This window comes from Vicugna pacos, chromosome 17 (genome assembly GCF_048564905.1).
Source record: "Vicugna pacos chromosome 17, VicPac4, whole genome shotgun sequence".
NCBI lineage: Eukaryota > Metazoa > Chordata > Mammalia > Artiodactyla > Camelidae > Vicugna > Vicugna pacos.
Genome location: NC_133003.1, coordinates 28,743,755 through 28,760,476, shown reverse-complemented (window position 1 = coordinate 28,760,476; position 16,722 = coordinate 28,743,755). Strand labels below are relative to the sequence as shown.

At 44.7% G+C, this 16,722-nt stretch overlaps 1 protein-coding gene across 2 annotated transcripts in view; it reads left to right on the top strand.

Annotated features, from left to right (window-relative positions):
* The window catches only part of FAM3D (FAM3 metabolism regulating signaling molecule D), a 79,957-nt gene that overhangs the window by 11,382 nt on the left and 51,853 nt on the right, over positions 1-16,722 (top strand). For both annotated transcript variants that reach the window (XM_072941584.1, XM_072941582.1), the window contains exons 4-8: positions 710-853; positions 2,246-2,410; positions 5,336-5,472; positions 11,317-11,416; positions 12,463-12,600. The gene's annotated coding sequence lies outside the window, so the exon portion shown is untranslated. The remainder of the gene's footprint in view (positions 1-709; positions 854-2,245; positions 2,411-5,335; positions 5,473-11,316; positions 11,417-12,462; positions 12,601-16,722) is intronic.

Genomic DNA, 16,722 nt, shown 5'->3' with positions numbered 1-16,722 from the left:
GGCAGACAATCACAGCCAGTGTGTGTGACATGCACACCTGGAGAAAGGTGAAAAACAACTCTGAGAGAGTGACCTGCCTACTCAGTGTCCCCTTCTGCCTTGGCCTTGCCCAAAAGGGGAAAGGTGTGCTTTCGAATTGGAGATGGTCTCTCTCAGGTCATCTGCCAGTCACGAAGCCAAATTAGAGCCCTGTGAGCAGAACCTCTGAGTTGCAGTCTAACCGTAGGCATCTAGAGGATTGGAGTTGCCACTCCGCTGCCCTTGACAAAATTGCCTCCCAGATGTGCGTTCTGTTTCCCTACTGCAGCGTAATAAACCACCCCAAAACCATGTGGTGTAAAACCATAAACAGAGTACTATGCTTTTGGAATCTGTGGGTCAGAAATTCAGAGAGGGGTCAGCTAGATAGCTGAACTCAGCTTCATGACATGTAGGGCCTCAGCTGGGAAGGCTCCACTGGGTGAAGGTGACCAGACATCTGTAACTGGCATCACCTGGAGGCTTCTCCGTGCACATGTCTGGTACCTGGACCGGGGTGACTTGAAGGCTGGGCTTTAACTGGGACTTTTTTTTTTCAAGAGAACTTTTTTTTTAATTTAATATTTTTTCAAGTTCTGTTTCTTTTCTTTTTTTCTTTTTGGGGTGGAGTAGTTAGGTTTATTTATGTTTTTACTTACTTACTTATTTACTTATTTATTTACTTTTGGAGGAGGTACTGGATATTGAACCTGGGACCTTGTGCATGTTAAACATGTGCTTTACGACTTAAGCTATACCCTCCCCGCTAACTGGGACGATTGACTGAAGCATCTGCATGGAACTTCTCCATGTATCCACCAGACACTGTGATGAGGTAGGAATACAGTAGTGACTGAGACCATCCCACGTCTGCCATCTTGGAACTCACACCTAGATGGGGAGACAGATGATAAACCTATGGGATGCATGTGTTGAAAGAAGAAGGGCTCTGGGAGAGAAGAGTGGAGTGCTCAACCTAGCCTAGAGTCTGGGGGAGTATTCTTGAGGAAATGAGATTTCCACACAGCCCTTCTCCCCACCACACACCCCCTGAGTCCTCCCTCCTGGCCAAGAAGATCTCAAGTTCCTCTTTTCTTTTAGAAGCAAACAATTACTCCTTTGTAATTTACATTTATGGTGTGTTGTGGAATGAATTAGTATAAGCCAAGGAAAAAGAAGTATAAATATATCTCTTGGTGTGAATGAGCTATTTAATATTACCGTGTGCACTAATTAAGTTGCATGTAACACAGAGAGCACTTTGACATTGTTAAACTTAATGACCCTCTGCTTAAAGAGGAAAAACACATTTACGGCGAAATTATAGTCCCTGCTATAATGCCTAGCAGGAGGAATGCCTTCCAGTAGATTTTTTTCCAAACCCCTCAAAGCACCAGCTTGAAATAACAATAATGTGCTTGTAGCAGTGCTGTCCTTTAAGCCATTTCATTGTTTGCAGGAGTATTTCTTCTGCCTGTCCACACAGCAGAGCTAAAAGTCAGAGCCATTGATAAGGTCTGGCATTATGACCTGTGGCACCCGAAAAGTATTAAGTGGCCAAAGAAGTCTTCAAATTCACCGTCTTGTATCAAGAACTCGTATCAAGGCCACCACCTTCATGCATGAGCTCAATTAATCTTCATGACAACCCTCTACAGGACTTTTAAAGTCATTTGATAGATGAGGAAACTGAGGCTGGGAGAGCTTAAACAACTTTATTCATTCCTCCAGTCATTTTGACAAATAGGTTTTGGATGTTGGATGCCACCTGCTTTGTACTGGCCCCTGTTCTGAGCACTCATGTCAACAAGATGACATGTCCTTGTGGCGCTTACATCCTAATGGAGAATCCCCAGAAACACACGGACCACAGCATTGGGGGAGACATTCTGGAGGAGAGCAGGTTACAGAGGAACTCACAGGGAAGGGGGCCTCCACTTGAGAGAGTGGGGTCAGAAAAGCCCCTCTGAGAAGACCTATGACCAGAGATTCAAATGCTGAGGAGGGTACGGTGCTGGGAAGGGGTTTCCAGGTAGAGGAGATAGCTGGTGCAAAGGCCTGGAGGCAAGACTGCGCTTGGCGTGCGCACGGGCAGGGGGAAGGCCAGAGCGGCTTGCACATGGTGATAGAGAGGACGCGTGCCTGGTAGTCCCTCTCCTGGGACGTGGACTCCAGCCAGCTCTGTCTAGCTCCAGAGCCCCATGGTCCTAACCACTGTGCTTTACAGCCTCACACCTGAAATAACACAGCAAAACCTGATCTGGTTCTTGAGGTGAAGAAAGCCAAGCAATGGTTTCCAGCTCTTCTGGGGAGACACGAGCTCCCAAACCAAGAATGTAATGGAGGAGAGAGAGTCGGGTGGAAACTGGTTCTCCAGCCCAGCCCCAACCAGGTGAGATTCTGTTTTATCAAACAGCACTCTTTCACAAAAAGACACCTGAAGGATTGCAGCTAAAAAATCTGGGCAGAGCACAAGATCTTCCATGCCTGCAGGGTGAACTGTTTGCTAACACAAGTCATTATACATTTCATTTCATTCATTCATTCATTTAAATAATATAAAGCATTTACTATGTGCCAGGTAGCCACTGCAGCTGGTGCACAAGATACATGCTTCACCCACCTACATGGAGTTGACAGTGTAGTAAGACCTAGATCACTAGAACTCAACTTACTGGAAGCATAATTTTGTCTAACTCTGGATAAAGTGGCTCATGGCAAAATAAGTTTGCAGCAAGGAAACAGTCAAAGAAGCAGCTTTCCCTAGAAGGGGGAGCAGCCACCCTTAGCCCAGTTTCCAGCCTCTCTTCTGCATCCACAGGATGGTGACTTCAGAGTCCCCACTAGCAACAAAGGAAGAGGGAACAGGGAGGACACTGAAACACCTTATAAGGATTCTTCAATACAATTACGGAAGAGAAAAGGAAGTCAAGTTAATCCTTAGTTAACCAGAGAATTAATCAGAACATTGCCCTGCCATCTTGTTTATTGATTGATTGAATTTTTATTAGAGGCAATTGTACCAAGTGTCCAGCACATCCATCAAAAATTCACATTATTTCCTTGAATAATAGGAATGATATCCCACAGATAGCAAAGCAATTCCTTTTAATCCTCATTCCCACCTCCTCTTGCCAATGCTCATGCACTCATACATACATACACATACACATCTAAATCCTGCTCCTGAGACCCTAGCTTTCAATACCATCATCTTTCTGAGAACGCTAAAACTGATCTGAGCCTACTGGCTTGGCTTTGCAGGTGGAAGGGACCAACATTTCTAATTAGCATGATCTTCCTTAACATACTGAGAGCAGGCTGGTGGATGGGACCGGCGTGTCCCTGCATTGCTGGGATAGGGAGGACTGGAGAGGTAGCAGAAGAGGGGTAGAGCGCCCACCCCCTTCAGTGAGACAAAGGGAACAGACAGACCAGGTGGGGCATCCCCTCTGGACCAAGGTCCCAGGATGAGGAGGTGTCTTGGCAGGTGACGGTGCCCCTGAGTCAGGGGCCTTGCCCATGTCCCATTCACCACTCTGGGTGGGATCAGCTCTCAGGCTGCTGTGCCCCAGTCCCAAAGCACTAGATGCACAGAGTGGACACAGGTCATACGGCATCTCAGAGTCACATGGCAGAGCCCTACTGTTTACGCTTTCCAGTTGGTGGGAGCCAACTGGGGATCTCGTCAGAGGCAGATGAAATTTGAACAAACTGGATGCTTCAACTGAAAAGAGACCATTGAATCCATAAGAACCTGAGATATTATCAACTGGCTCCTTTAAACTTCCTCCCTCCCCAGCAGGAAGGGTTATGGGGAAGGTCAAATGAGTTATAGGAAATAAAGAAGTGTTTTCTTCCCCATCTAGATGTAGCATTAGTGAATTTTGGAATCGCACTACATTTATCATCTCTCCCCACTCTAGATAGTAGGATCAAAAGAACCTCAGGCTATACCTGTTTTGTTCAACACAGTTGAGCCAGTGCCAGGCACAAAATTGGCCAATTAAGTAGGGAATGAACGTATGAATCAACAACTGAATGATTGAGGCCAAACTTGAATTCTTCCATGGCTAATCCAAATGGGAATGGTGGAAATCAGAAGCTATGAGAAGAAAACTTACTAAGTCAGACCTCAGTCATTGCCAACATTGGTTGATCTACCCAATACCCTCCCTTACTTCATCTTACTAGCAACACTCTGGGTCAGGCAGCACTGTTAGAATTCTCCCTCCCAGATTCCCATGCAGCTGGAGATGACCAACTCCTAATTCTGGCTAATGAGGCTTCAACTGAAATAAGCAGAGTGGGGCTTCGAGGGAAATTGTTTTCCTGGTAACAGTGGAAAGACTCGGCTGGCACACACCATTTTTTCTCTTCCTGTTCCCTCCTTTTTCTAACTGAAATGTAGAAGCAATGCCTAGAAATGCTGCAGCCGTTTTGCAACCATGAAGCTGAAAGTCAAACGCTAAGGATATCAGAGCAAGAAGACAGAGTCTGAGTCCTTGATTATTCTTTGAACAGCTGCACCAACCCTGAACTGCAACTTTCAGAACATATTACACATGAGAAGAATAAGCCTCTTTTTCTAGGCTTTACAGATCCCAAATCATTTTTGGAAAGAATTCAGGGTTTCATGAACTTGAGGGGGGAAAGATTACATCATTCCCACAAACCTCAAACTGAGATTAAGCATTCCCTTCCGTTATGAATGTAGGCAACACACTGGAAGATTATCAGCAATGCCTGTGGACTTTGTCACTAGAAATCACAAGTGTTTTCACTTAACATTACAATCGCTGCCTTTACCTTGATTTATCATTTACAGTTTCCACTATTTTGAAATTCTGGTGGTTTGTTATTAGTCTCATTGCTTAATCTAGTTGTATATTACTGGTGCATCTATTACTATAGCCCAAATTTGGATCTTTAAAATATTTTGCTAGCTATTTCAAATGTAATTGGTTTTCTTCAGAGTCTTACCTATTTTATCTTATTTTGTTTTATTTTATTTTATACATGTAAAAACACTCTTCCACAGGATTCCGCTGACTGCCAAAGGAAGTCATGGTTCAAAGAAGGTTCAGAACCTTGACTTTATGGAGTTAAGCACTGTGGTCAGGTTTCAAGTGCACAACAGAATTCCTAACTGAGCCCCCTGTGTTCCCTAGCTGGTGCATGGGCAACTCTCTGGGATGGTAACTTCTGGAACCAAGAGTAGAGACACTGATGAATAGACAACAACCTTTGCAGCTCATTTCCCTTCAATCTTGATTTTTTTTTTCCCTGACCCTCAGAATTCCCTGTTGAAATGCAGGTACTGTGGAAGACATTACTGGAAGGAACAGTGTCTCTGCCTCCTTCACAATTCTTCTGACTACTCACAGGACAACAGCCAGCTGATGAGGTGGAAAATGGTTTCCTTCTTGTCGGCATGTGATCCCCCAGGGCCAGGTAAGTTTAAAAATTAATGGAGGCTTTACCCTACCTGTGCTGTCATTCTCGGGTAACCCCCACCTCAACTGTGGGAGCCTTACTGGCTGTTTCAGTGCTTTACGGCGGCTGACGTTATGTCTTTCTGCTGGCGTGATTTGTACTCTGATGGTTATCCAGCTTGGCATGACCAACCTCTGGACGACCTGTTCTTCATCACAGCCGCCAATCTGCCCAGAGTCATTTGTCCAGACTGCAGCCTCTTGGCTTCTTGTGACATGACTCCCACAGGCCAACTGGGGAGCCAAAAGAAATCATATGTCACATCCACAGGGTAAGCAAAGGTCACCTCTTCTCTGTGGCAACAGAACGTCTGCCCCAGGGAGATGCATTGATGACCACTTCATCATTCGCAATAGTGAAAGCCAATCAACTTTCTTTTCCTGTTGCGTTTGGCCGTAGAACAGAGCCAGAGTCTGAGAAGGAATAGCCAGAAAGAAGGTCTCAGACACCCCTGGGAAGCCTGGCGTTGGCAAGGGCTGGTTGGCAGGGGACCCTTTACGAGTTAAGGTCATCTGCTGCCCCCAGCCTGGGGTCCCAAGACATATGCTGCTTTCATGCATATGAAAAGGGACACTGAGTCCACTGAGTATCCCTCTCAGAGGCTTCCTGGGCTTTTATGTGGTACTTTGCACCTGGAGTTAAACCATGAGTACATTAGCTATCTAGTGCTGTGTAACAAATTACCCCAAAATTAGTAGCTTAAAACAGTAAACATTCCTGCGTTCAGGAATCCAGGCACAACTTAGCTAAGGGCCTTTGCTTCAAAGTCTTTCAGAGGGCTGCAACAAAGGTAACAGCTGGAACTACAGTCTCATCTTAAGTCTCATCTTAAGGCTGCACCAAGGGAGGATCTGCTTCTAAGGACAATCATGTGATTGTTAGCAGGATTTGTTTCCTCAGGGGCCATTGGACTGAGGGTATCAGTTCTTCACTGGCTATTGGCTGGTTCCTGGCCAATGGGTCTCTCCACAGGGCAGCTCACAGCCAGCTTCTATTAGAGAGAGCAAGCAACAGAGCAGTAAAGAGTGAGCAAGGTGGAAGCCAGAGTCTTTATAACTTGATCTCCAAAGTCACAACCCTACTCTTGGTGTATTCTGTGCATCAGAAGCAAGCCACTGGGTCCAGATCCTACTTAAGTGGAGAGGGTTACACAAGAGCATGGGCACCAGGGAGCAGGGATCACTGGGAGCTGTCCAAGAAACTGCCCACCACAATAGGGAGTCTGGGGAAATTCTGTTCATATTTTATGCATGCATTACATTTCTGAACCCAATTTCTTGTGTATCTATCTCCAAATTGCATGCTACTTTTGCCCAGCACCAGTAGTTCTTAACCTGAAATCCGTGAGCATTGGAGGAAGGTTCTAGAAATCTCCCAAAGTTGTGGGTCAAATGTTGTATGTGAGTAAATTTTGTTGGAAAGAGAATCTGTAGTTTTCATTAGATTCCCAAGTGGGATCAAGAATTTTAAAAATAGAGCCACTCCTCATAATCTTTGTGAGACATCTGTGTTCCCAAAATGCTGTCAGACAGGAAATGGCAGCCACAAAGCACATCAGAGCTGGCAGTACCTGGCTGGCCTGCTCAGGGGAGGGGGCAGGTAAGGTTCTGGGCCAGGGGCACAGGGGTTCTGACAGGTGTAGAGGCTATTCTTACAGCTACACGATCTCTGTCTCAGGAGTGGCGCCGTGCGTTTAGATGGCCGTCCGCAAACATGGATTTTTGCCAGCAAACCTACATTAATGTTGCTTCAACACAGTTTTCTGACGTGTCAAAGCCATTCTCAATTCTTTGCTTACACTTTCCATTGTTTTTCTTCAACTTGTTTGAAAAACTTTGCTTTATACTTGTAACAGCCATTCACTCTCCGAAGGTCAGGAAATGAAGAATAGTCACTTGGAAACTCATACTGTCTACTGTAGGGAGGGAGAGGGGCTAGGAAAGACAGCTGGGACCCTTGATGAAGCCACTTTGGAAAAAGCAGCCCATCTAATCAAACCAAGCGCATTATTAGAATGCCCCAGTCTGGAGGGTATCCGGCTTTGACTGCCCTCTCGGCACACTTGAGATACGTGGCTGTGGGTGAGTCACTTAACCTCCCTGGGCCTCAGTTTCCCTGTTTGCGGAATGAGGAGAATAATAGGACGTGCCCCTCTCCCCAGGATAGTGGGAGGATTAGATCCCGTAGTAGGTTTAAAGCCCTGAAGGCCAGCATGTGGCCCAGAGAGAGCCCTGGAAAAACAGGGGCTGGCAATGTCCTTGCCCTTTCTGGATTTCTAAATGCTCAGGAGCCTGGGCAAGATCACAGCTGGTGAGGAGTAGAGAACACAAGCTTTTTTCACTCCAAAGTCTGAACTTGTAACCACTCAGAGACGCAAGAGTATAGGGGGAGGCCCTGGAGCCTGGGGACCCTGGTTTGAGTCTCTTCTCCCCAACACCCAGGCATGACTTTCACCAGGGACTGCGCTTTCAAGGCCTCAGGGGAGCAGGACATGCTTGCTTGGAGATGCGATGCTCAGAGCCACAGGCCTGGGCCCTCCCCGCCCTGCCCGCTCACATCCACCTGCAGCAGATGCTGCCCATCAGTCAGGGCACCTGGGAAGACACGTGAGCAGAGCCTGCAATCCACATTCTCCCTCTTCAAGGGACGCCTTGAGAAAGAAAGGAAATTGACCCAGTCAAACCCCCTCACAAACATGCTTCTGCTGTCCTTCTGGAAAACACAGATGACATTTACAGGGAGAGTCTCGCTCATGGAGGGCACTCAGCAGGATACAGCTGAGATGTCTGGGTTGCTTATGAGAAACAAATCTGAAATCCATGGATTTATGGGCCTTGGCTCCCCGAAAGATGTCACATACCCTTCGTACTTACTGGAGTATAACATGGAAATGCTTTGTGATCAAAACCTCTCTTTCATGTAAGTGTTGCCCCCACTGGCATTGCTTAGAGAGTTTACTTGTCAAATCTGGAGAAGGGAGAATTCTACTGTAGCAAGAGAGGTTCTGGGGACGACATGGTGGTCCCCAGCCTCTCTTGGCTTTGCCTGTGCCTGGCAAGAACTTTTGTTCTTAGAACTGTCGGCGAGGCTGGATACTAGGTAAGACCTCTGATCCTCTGATGCTCAATGATTTTTAGTTCTAGTCTTCAGTGTCAGCTCAGCCCTAGGGCTAAAGAGATTTGGGGCTCTCAAAATTCTGCGGGAGTACAGACAGTGACCTTGAGGTCAGGGCCCTTGTCATGTCTCTGTGGCCTGACCTGACTGTCGTAGGTGCTCAGTAAACATTCCCTGAACGAGTATTGGTTATTTCATCCTAAGACTTGACTTTTAGGCCCCTAACTGTTTGAGGCAGAAAGAGGCACCAGGGAGCCAAGGAAGTCCAGCAGAACGCTGCGCACCTCGTCAAACCCATTGTGAAAACTTTAAGCCGACACCTAGAAACTGTAACCTGGTTACAGCTGAGACCTGGTTGGTGTTGAACACCCTTCTGAAGCAGTCCCAGCAGCCCTGTAATTTTATTCCCTGCCCCTGCAATAAATAATCTGTGAATTTAAAAGGATTTACATTGGTGACCAAAGCCATTACAATCCACCAGGTGGAACTTGAGAATTCTGTGAAAATGGCCAATTTTTGATGCATGTGAGCCTCACAGAAATGGGGCTTGTATTAAGGAAAGGTCACCAAGCTTCTCCTATTAAGAAAAGATACCACGAACCATTCCTTTTCCCCATTAATAATTAATGTGGGATTTTCTTTTTTAAGTATCAGAAATGGTAAAGAAAACACAGCAGGCTTTGTCATTTCATTTGTCTGGGATTTGCACATTTTTAAAGCAGATGAAGAAAACACTGAACATGTGGCAAAGAGAGAGGAGGTGCAGAAAAAATGAAATTTGATGTTTATTGGAAAATAATTCTCCTCAGCATTATAGTAATCCATTAACCCCAGAATAAACCTGAAGTTAATGGTTATTATCATTATGCAGCAACGTCTCACAGTTTCCAAAGCAAACAAAGCCATCATTAAAAACAATGGTGTCTCCCTAGAAGCTCTTTAATGCTTATTTTTAGGTGAAACAGAGAAGGAAGTGTCCTGTGTTAACTACGAGATTTCAGTCCAGGGCCTGGGTGGCCTCACACACCTATTGAGAGAGAGAAGCCCTGAAATTGAATTACTGTCTAGAGATTTTGTGTGGAGTAGGGCATCAGGAAGGGGCCTTGTCAGGTCATATTCTGTATGTTTTATAAGGCATCTCATAGTACACGTTTAAATCTCACAGATTTTATGCTGGGGCACCAGAGGCCCAGGGCTGTAAGCACTGAGGTGTTAGAGGACAGAGATACGTGAAATAAAATGCAGCCTTTTCGGTCTCTGTCATAATTCTCTCAGCTTATAAAGTAACAATAGAAAAAGAGTGTGTGTGTCAGAGAGAGAGACACAGACAGAGACAGGGACAGAGAGGAGAGAGAACAGACATCGCTTGGAAGATAGAGTTGAAAGGAAGGCCTGGTTATTTGTTAGTTGAATTCTCTAGATCAGAGTTTCTCAGTCTTGGCACTGCTGACATTTGGGCCACACAGTTCTTTGTAGGGGGTGGCTGTGGGGCTGTCCTGTGCCTTATAGGGTGTTTAGCCACATCCCTGACCTCTGCCTACTCGATAGATACCAGTCACATTAACTGCTTCCCAGTTGTGATAACCAAGAATGTCTGTAGACTTTGCCAGATATCCCCAGGGGCCAAAATCACTTCTATTGAACACCACTGATCTAAGGCCAAGATAAGCCCTCAGGGATTATCAATGGGTTAAGGACACAGAAAGTAGGAAGGACACGATGTTGTGTGTAGCTGGCTGGGTGTTCAGCGTCTACTCAGGAAGGAATCTGCTCAGAGCAGTAAATCTGACCTGCAACTACAGAAAACAAAATGCAATTTCCCCAGTCTTTCTACCTGTGATGTCATTAAAATTAACTGTTAATGTATTCTCAGACTTTCCTCACCCCTGCCCACAAAAAAAGGATTCAGTCTTGGCCCACTGTATTAGTCAGAGCTCTCTTTCTAGAAAGATAGAACCAACAGGATGCATATATAGAGAGAGGGAGAGATTTATTATAAGGAATCGAATGATGCCATTGTGGAAGCTTTGTAAGGTCAAAATCTGCAGGATAGACTGGCAAGCTGGAGACTCAGGGGGAAGTCACAGTTCAAGTCTAAAGGCAGTCTCTGCTGGCAGAATTCCCTCTTGCTCAGAGGAGGTTCAGCTTTGTTCTATAAAGGCCTTCAGCTGATTAGATGAGGCCCACCCACATTGTGGAAGGCAGTCTGCTTTACTCAAAAGTCCACAGATTTAAATGTTAACCTCATCAAAAAAAAAAAAAAACCTTCAGAGAAACACCTCAAATAATGTTTGAGCAAATATCTGGTTACTACGGCCTAGCCAAGTTGACACATAAAATTAACCGCTGCAGCTTATTTCCTGACACCACCTTCCAAGGAGGAACTGTCCCAGCCAGATGGGTTCTTTGGGTTTGGGGATGGGAAAGTTGAGAGGAAAAGGGAGTGAAGCAGGGTAACAGGAGGCAGATGAGGACAAGATCTGAATGAGCTTTTGTTTCTGTGTGTGTGGAGGGTCAAAGGTGTAGGGAACATTTATGACGTGAGAGGGTTTATAAAACAAAATTTCAAGGATATCAATGAGCACTCTCATTATCAGAGTGCTCAGAATAACACAAATAAAAGAACTTAGTTATCTATAGAAGCACTTTTGTTGGTATTGACTGTTATTTTCATTGCAATACCTTTAGGGGCTGATCCACATGAGTCTTGGCTTTTTAGACATTATACATATGATGGAGCCATTACTGTGCCAACAGGTCCGTCCAGTGCATTGTGGCTACTGCTATGGTGAGTATATTTACTTAGTGAAAAAAAGAGAGAGGCCCCAGATTTCCTCCAACAGTCATTTCCTCCCTGCCTGAAGACCTCCAGAGAAACTACCCCCACCCCTTCTCAGAGGAAGTTTGCACGCAGCCCATGCTGAGTGGGCAAGGTGACCAAGCAGCAACATCATCCAGCTTCCTCTTCCTTCCATTGCAGCAGGGGTGGACACTGGTGGACCACATTGGTTTGAGATGCACCCATCGTTCTCTTTCTTCAGAACCTGCAATCAGCTCTGCTAAAATTCTTAACAGAAGGCCTTATAAAGCCCGAGCTGGCATGGTCTAGACAGACCGCAGCAGAGAACATGAGTTGGCAGAGAGAGAAGAATGAAACAGATGCACAGACAGGGGTTGAGAGGATGCAGCTCCTCATGGTCCAGATGTCTGAGAGCTGAGACACAGTGATGGTAGAGCATTATAATGAGGTCCCCAGAGCTGGTCCGTACATTCTCTAAGACTCTGTAACATACCCCAATATTCTCCCAATAAGTTTCCTTTTCCTCATACGTTCATTTAAATGAGTTTCTCTATCTGACAGCCAAATAATGCTTGGTGAACACAGACAACCATCTACCTCAACCAGCCCTCAGCTATGGGTCCCACATGTTCTGTCTGTCTGGCATATGAGCTCAGTCAGCAAGCTCTGTAGCTGAGTTTCTTCATTGCCCACCCAATATCCTTCTCCTCTTCCTCCTTGCTGGATTGACATACACACCCTGTAAACGTCAAAGGAATCAGACCCAATCCACAAAGCCCCGTGGAGTAAATTGGGATTGGGCTAAACCATGGCCCATGCCAGTGATGGGTTTAAGCATGACCATGTGACATTACTCTAGCAATGGGCATCAGAAGAAACTGTTAAAGTGAGAGGGATTGTGGGGAGACATTTATGTCAGAGATTTTATTTGCTGACAAAAAGGAACTCATGAAAGAAGCAGTCCTCTTTTCTACCAACACCCCCATTTCTGTGTGTGGTTGTTAATGCTGCTGCTACTTCATCTCATGAACCAGCTGAGAACCTGGTGTTTCAATGAGCATGGCAGAGAGGAAAGGAGAAAATAACCAGGGCCTTTAAAGACATCTTTGAGCACCTGAAAATCACCCTTCTCAGACTTCTTGCTACTTAAGACACTAAATTCTTTAAGCCAGGTGAGTCTATATTTTTTTGTTACTAATAACAGCTAATGTCATTCAGTCTACAACAACAGAGAAAATACAGTTCTGCAGCCTAAGAAAGTGGATAATCTAACAGAAGTTTTATGATGATAGTGATGATGATGGTGGATCTAGTGATGTGGCAATGGTGGTGCTGCTACTGCTGACAGTGGGAATGATGCGGCACTGGTGGTGTGATGCTGCTCGTTGTGTCAGTGGTGCTGATGATGATGACTGTGGCAGTAACTATGATCTTGAGGATGGTGCTGACGGTGACAGCAGTAGTGATATGATGGTGACAATGGTAAAGCTGGCGATCTTGGTGGGAATGGGGCTAGTAAGGTCACCAGTTACAACCTGTTGAGTGCTTCCTTTGGGCCAGACTTACTCCTGACCAGGTCTCTTAATTGTGTGGGTTGATATAAAGAGGAAATGGGATAACAGTTGCAAAAGCTTCTTAAAAGAATTAAACCGATCATTGCATTAATAATCCATTTATTAAAAAGGATAGCCCTACACTGTGCTAAGTGCTTTAGACAGATGTTTTTCTCATAACAATCCTATAATAAAGAGTTGGACTCCATCTTTTATGTTTGACCACTAACAGCTTTCAAGCCCCCACCATTCCCATTTCCCTTTGTCCCCCAACTCAGCAAGCTGATAAGCCCAGACACTCCCATCTGAAACAGTTTTGGGTTGGAGGAGCCTGGTCCTACCCTCCTCACAGGGAGATAGGGAATTATTCCCATTTTACTGATGAAGAAACAGAGGATCAGAGAGGCAAATTTACTTGTCTTGCATCACGTAGTTAGTATATAGCAAAGACAGGATTTTGTCTGACTCCAGGACCTGAGCTTTGGATCAACAAGGCTATATTGTCTTCACGTCTGGGGGTGTTTCAAAAGATGAAAGAGGTTACTCACTGTGGAAGATCTTTGAAAAACAGAAAGCATTTGTTCACTTCTTCATTCTTTCAAACATGCATCGACTAACTAATTGTGCCCCTGCTTCATACCAAGCTGGCACTAGGTTTTGTGGACAGACACTTGGACTATCAGAGGCCATCTGAGCCAACAAGAACCAAATGCTTTTCTGAAGGAGGTTATAGGATCCTGGGGCAAGGCAGAGGTCAACCTGTGGAAGATACTCAGAAAAAGATTTAGCTAAAGTGGGCGTAAACTGAGAACAAATGATGAGCGAGATAACCACAAACCAGCAAGCATGAGGCTCCTTGCTAGAGCAGGACACAAAGCCTGGACCAGGGACAAAATTCGTGTTAATGAGTCATTATTATACCAAATACTGCCGATGAGAAAGTCACAGTACTCCTCAGCACCATAGCTTGAATTGAGACTGTCTCATCACTCTAATTAATAAAATGAAAGATTAATTTCCAAATCAAATACTCATATTAAAAATTCAGAGGGCATCCATCAATATTTTTCTGCTCCTTGCTACATTCATCTAATTTTCTGTAATAAATGGCATTACAAGATGATTATTGGTAAATTAACAGAATATCCAATTGAAGCACTTCTTGAAAGTGTTAGTCATTTTGGAGAGCTCGTTGACGGAAAATACAAGCCTTGGGTGAGTCCTAAGGACCGTACATTAATCGACTCCTTATTGAGCAATGGAGAGCTTCCTTCTGAATAGCGTGGTGACATATCAACCAGAGCCATTTAGAGCATTAGTAACTGTGAAGAAACATTTACCTTAAAAAAAAAAAAAAGAAGGCAAAATGAGTCCAGTCTTGCTTCTTTCCACCTCAGAAGCCTGGTGCCAGCATTGACCTTGGCCAAGCCAAGTAGATGCCGTTTCCCAGGATTTTGAATTGCAAGGCTGTGAAGCAAGGACAGAAGTACTTGAAGGTGCGTTATCACAGTGACCACAGTGCATGCCAACCACGTTGCCCCTGCTGCCTGGCCCTACCAAAAGCCCTTGGTTCTTACCCATTTCCTAAGCTTGGTTTTCAAACCACCTCTCCAATCAGAATTCTGATGTCCTTCTAATAAATTCCTTTATGCTGAAGATGGCCAGAGTGCGTTACTTGCCAGCAACCAGGAATTTTTGACTGAGACATAAATAACCTGAGGGAAGAGGTAAGTTGTGCATTAATCAAGTTTCCTGTTCGGGTTAGGTAAGAGGAGCTTGCTTTTAGAAATATGGGAGAAGGCAGCAGGAAGCTATTTAGCTTTGATAGATGTAGGGAGTGTAGTTTGGAGGGCACCTGTCTCCAACTGAAATGGGAACTGAAAGAATTATGACCAGAGAGAGGGGCAGGAGAGGGGAGTCAACCCATTTAAGCAGAGCACGTGCAATGAAGTCATTATCCAACAAAGAAAGGACAGAAGTGCTGTTCAGGCTGGTACGATTACTTGGAGCCCTTACTTAAAAGAATGATTAGCATGATTGGTACATGTGCAGGTCTGATCATGAATCAAGGAAGTACTTCTTCCTGGGCTCATCTGTCTGGTTTCTGACTGTGGTCCTGGGATATACGTCTCTTGCAGGGCTCCCTGTGCAAAGGTCCTAAGCAAACAAATGGTACACAGTAGGCACTCAATAAATATCTGTTGAAAGAATGAGCAAATTGTGACCCCAGGATTATGACACTTCTTGGGGAAAAGAAGAGTGGTACAGCCTCTAGGAAACGGTCATGCACTTTGCCATTTGAGAACTCTTACCATCCATTTAAGGCTGTTAATTCAATAATTTCTTTCAGTTATGGATTTTTGTCATTAACCTTCATGATGGCCCCCGGTGATTCTTTCATGCTGGAATTGATGCTCTGTAGTCATCAGAAATAGCCCTCCTGGATCTGTTTCCTCCTCACTTTCCCCCAGGCCCAACCCCTCATGTTCAGCTTCCAGGGTGGATTGTGAGTTGGTCTCTATTCCATCCAGTGTCACTGTCAGACAGAGAGCGAGGCCTGCAACCCTAAGAATGGAGAAGGGATGAAAGAATTCTCTCCAAATTCTCTGCTCAAAGTGGAGGATCAAAAAATTTAAAGCTGAAAAAAAAAAAAAAAAGCTCAACATGGCGGTCAGGGCCATGGAAATATCTTGTGTGTATGCAGCCCCAGAGCTCATGTTGTGGCCCAAAAGTTTTGAATGATAAGCAGCCTCACTCTGCTGAGATAACTTGACTTGTTTGGAAAAGTAAAATTATTTCCTCAGTGAAATAAATAAATAAAACCCAGACGTTTCCCATGATGAAGATCGACCCTCTTTCTTTCCAACATGCCTTCCATGAGCTGTTCTACTCAGTACACGACAAAAGGCGGAGAAGAACCAGTGCCTGAAGCCAGACGCCTGGCTCCAAGGTGAAGGTGATTCCACACTCCTTGCTTTTCTCCTCTCTGATGAATGCTTTAGCTCAGCGTATCTCAAGTACATGAAGCCCTAGTCCCTCGAGATACTCAGAGGAGGGAAAAAAGAGATTCTATGGACAAAAAGTCTAGAGAATTGCTATATTCTGTAGCCCCCTCTTGGAGATCCACAACATACGTTCATGTCCTACAAAGCCATCTCTCAGTAAGGATACCTAGCTAGCCCAAGACTTCCCACATGTTCCTGGACACAGAAGATTTATTCTTGCCTAACATGAAATCTGCTGATTTCGTGTTCAACTGAGCCCTTTGGGAAACACCGTTTTACCCAAAATGTTAGCTTACTCTCTTTTTCAGTTCAAATTTCATAGCAAAAGCAAATGAGAAAGTGTGAGACGGGGAGGATCACTGCCACATAGGCAGAGCTCAGGCATGGAGTGAGCAGAGCCAGGGTATTTTGTTTTGGAGTTTTGTTTGTTTGCTTACTTCTTTGAAAAACATTAATATAAAAAATTATTAAAAGAAAAAAAGCAGCACAGAGAGTTCTGATGTACATTTCACATGGCTTAATAATAACATGTAACATAACCCCACTATAAAAAATTTGGTACAACACTCTAAATTATTATTTGGATTCCACCATTTTTTACATGCATTTTTTTTGGTGTATAGATTTTATGAAATTTTACATCATGTATAGATTTGTGCCACCACCACTACAATCAGGACACAGAACTGTTTCATCACCACAAAGAAACTTCCTCAAGCTCTCCCTTTATAGTCAC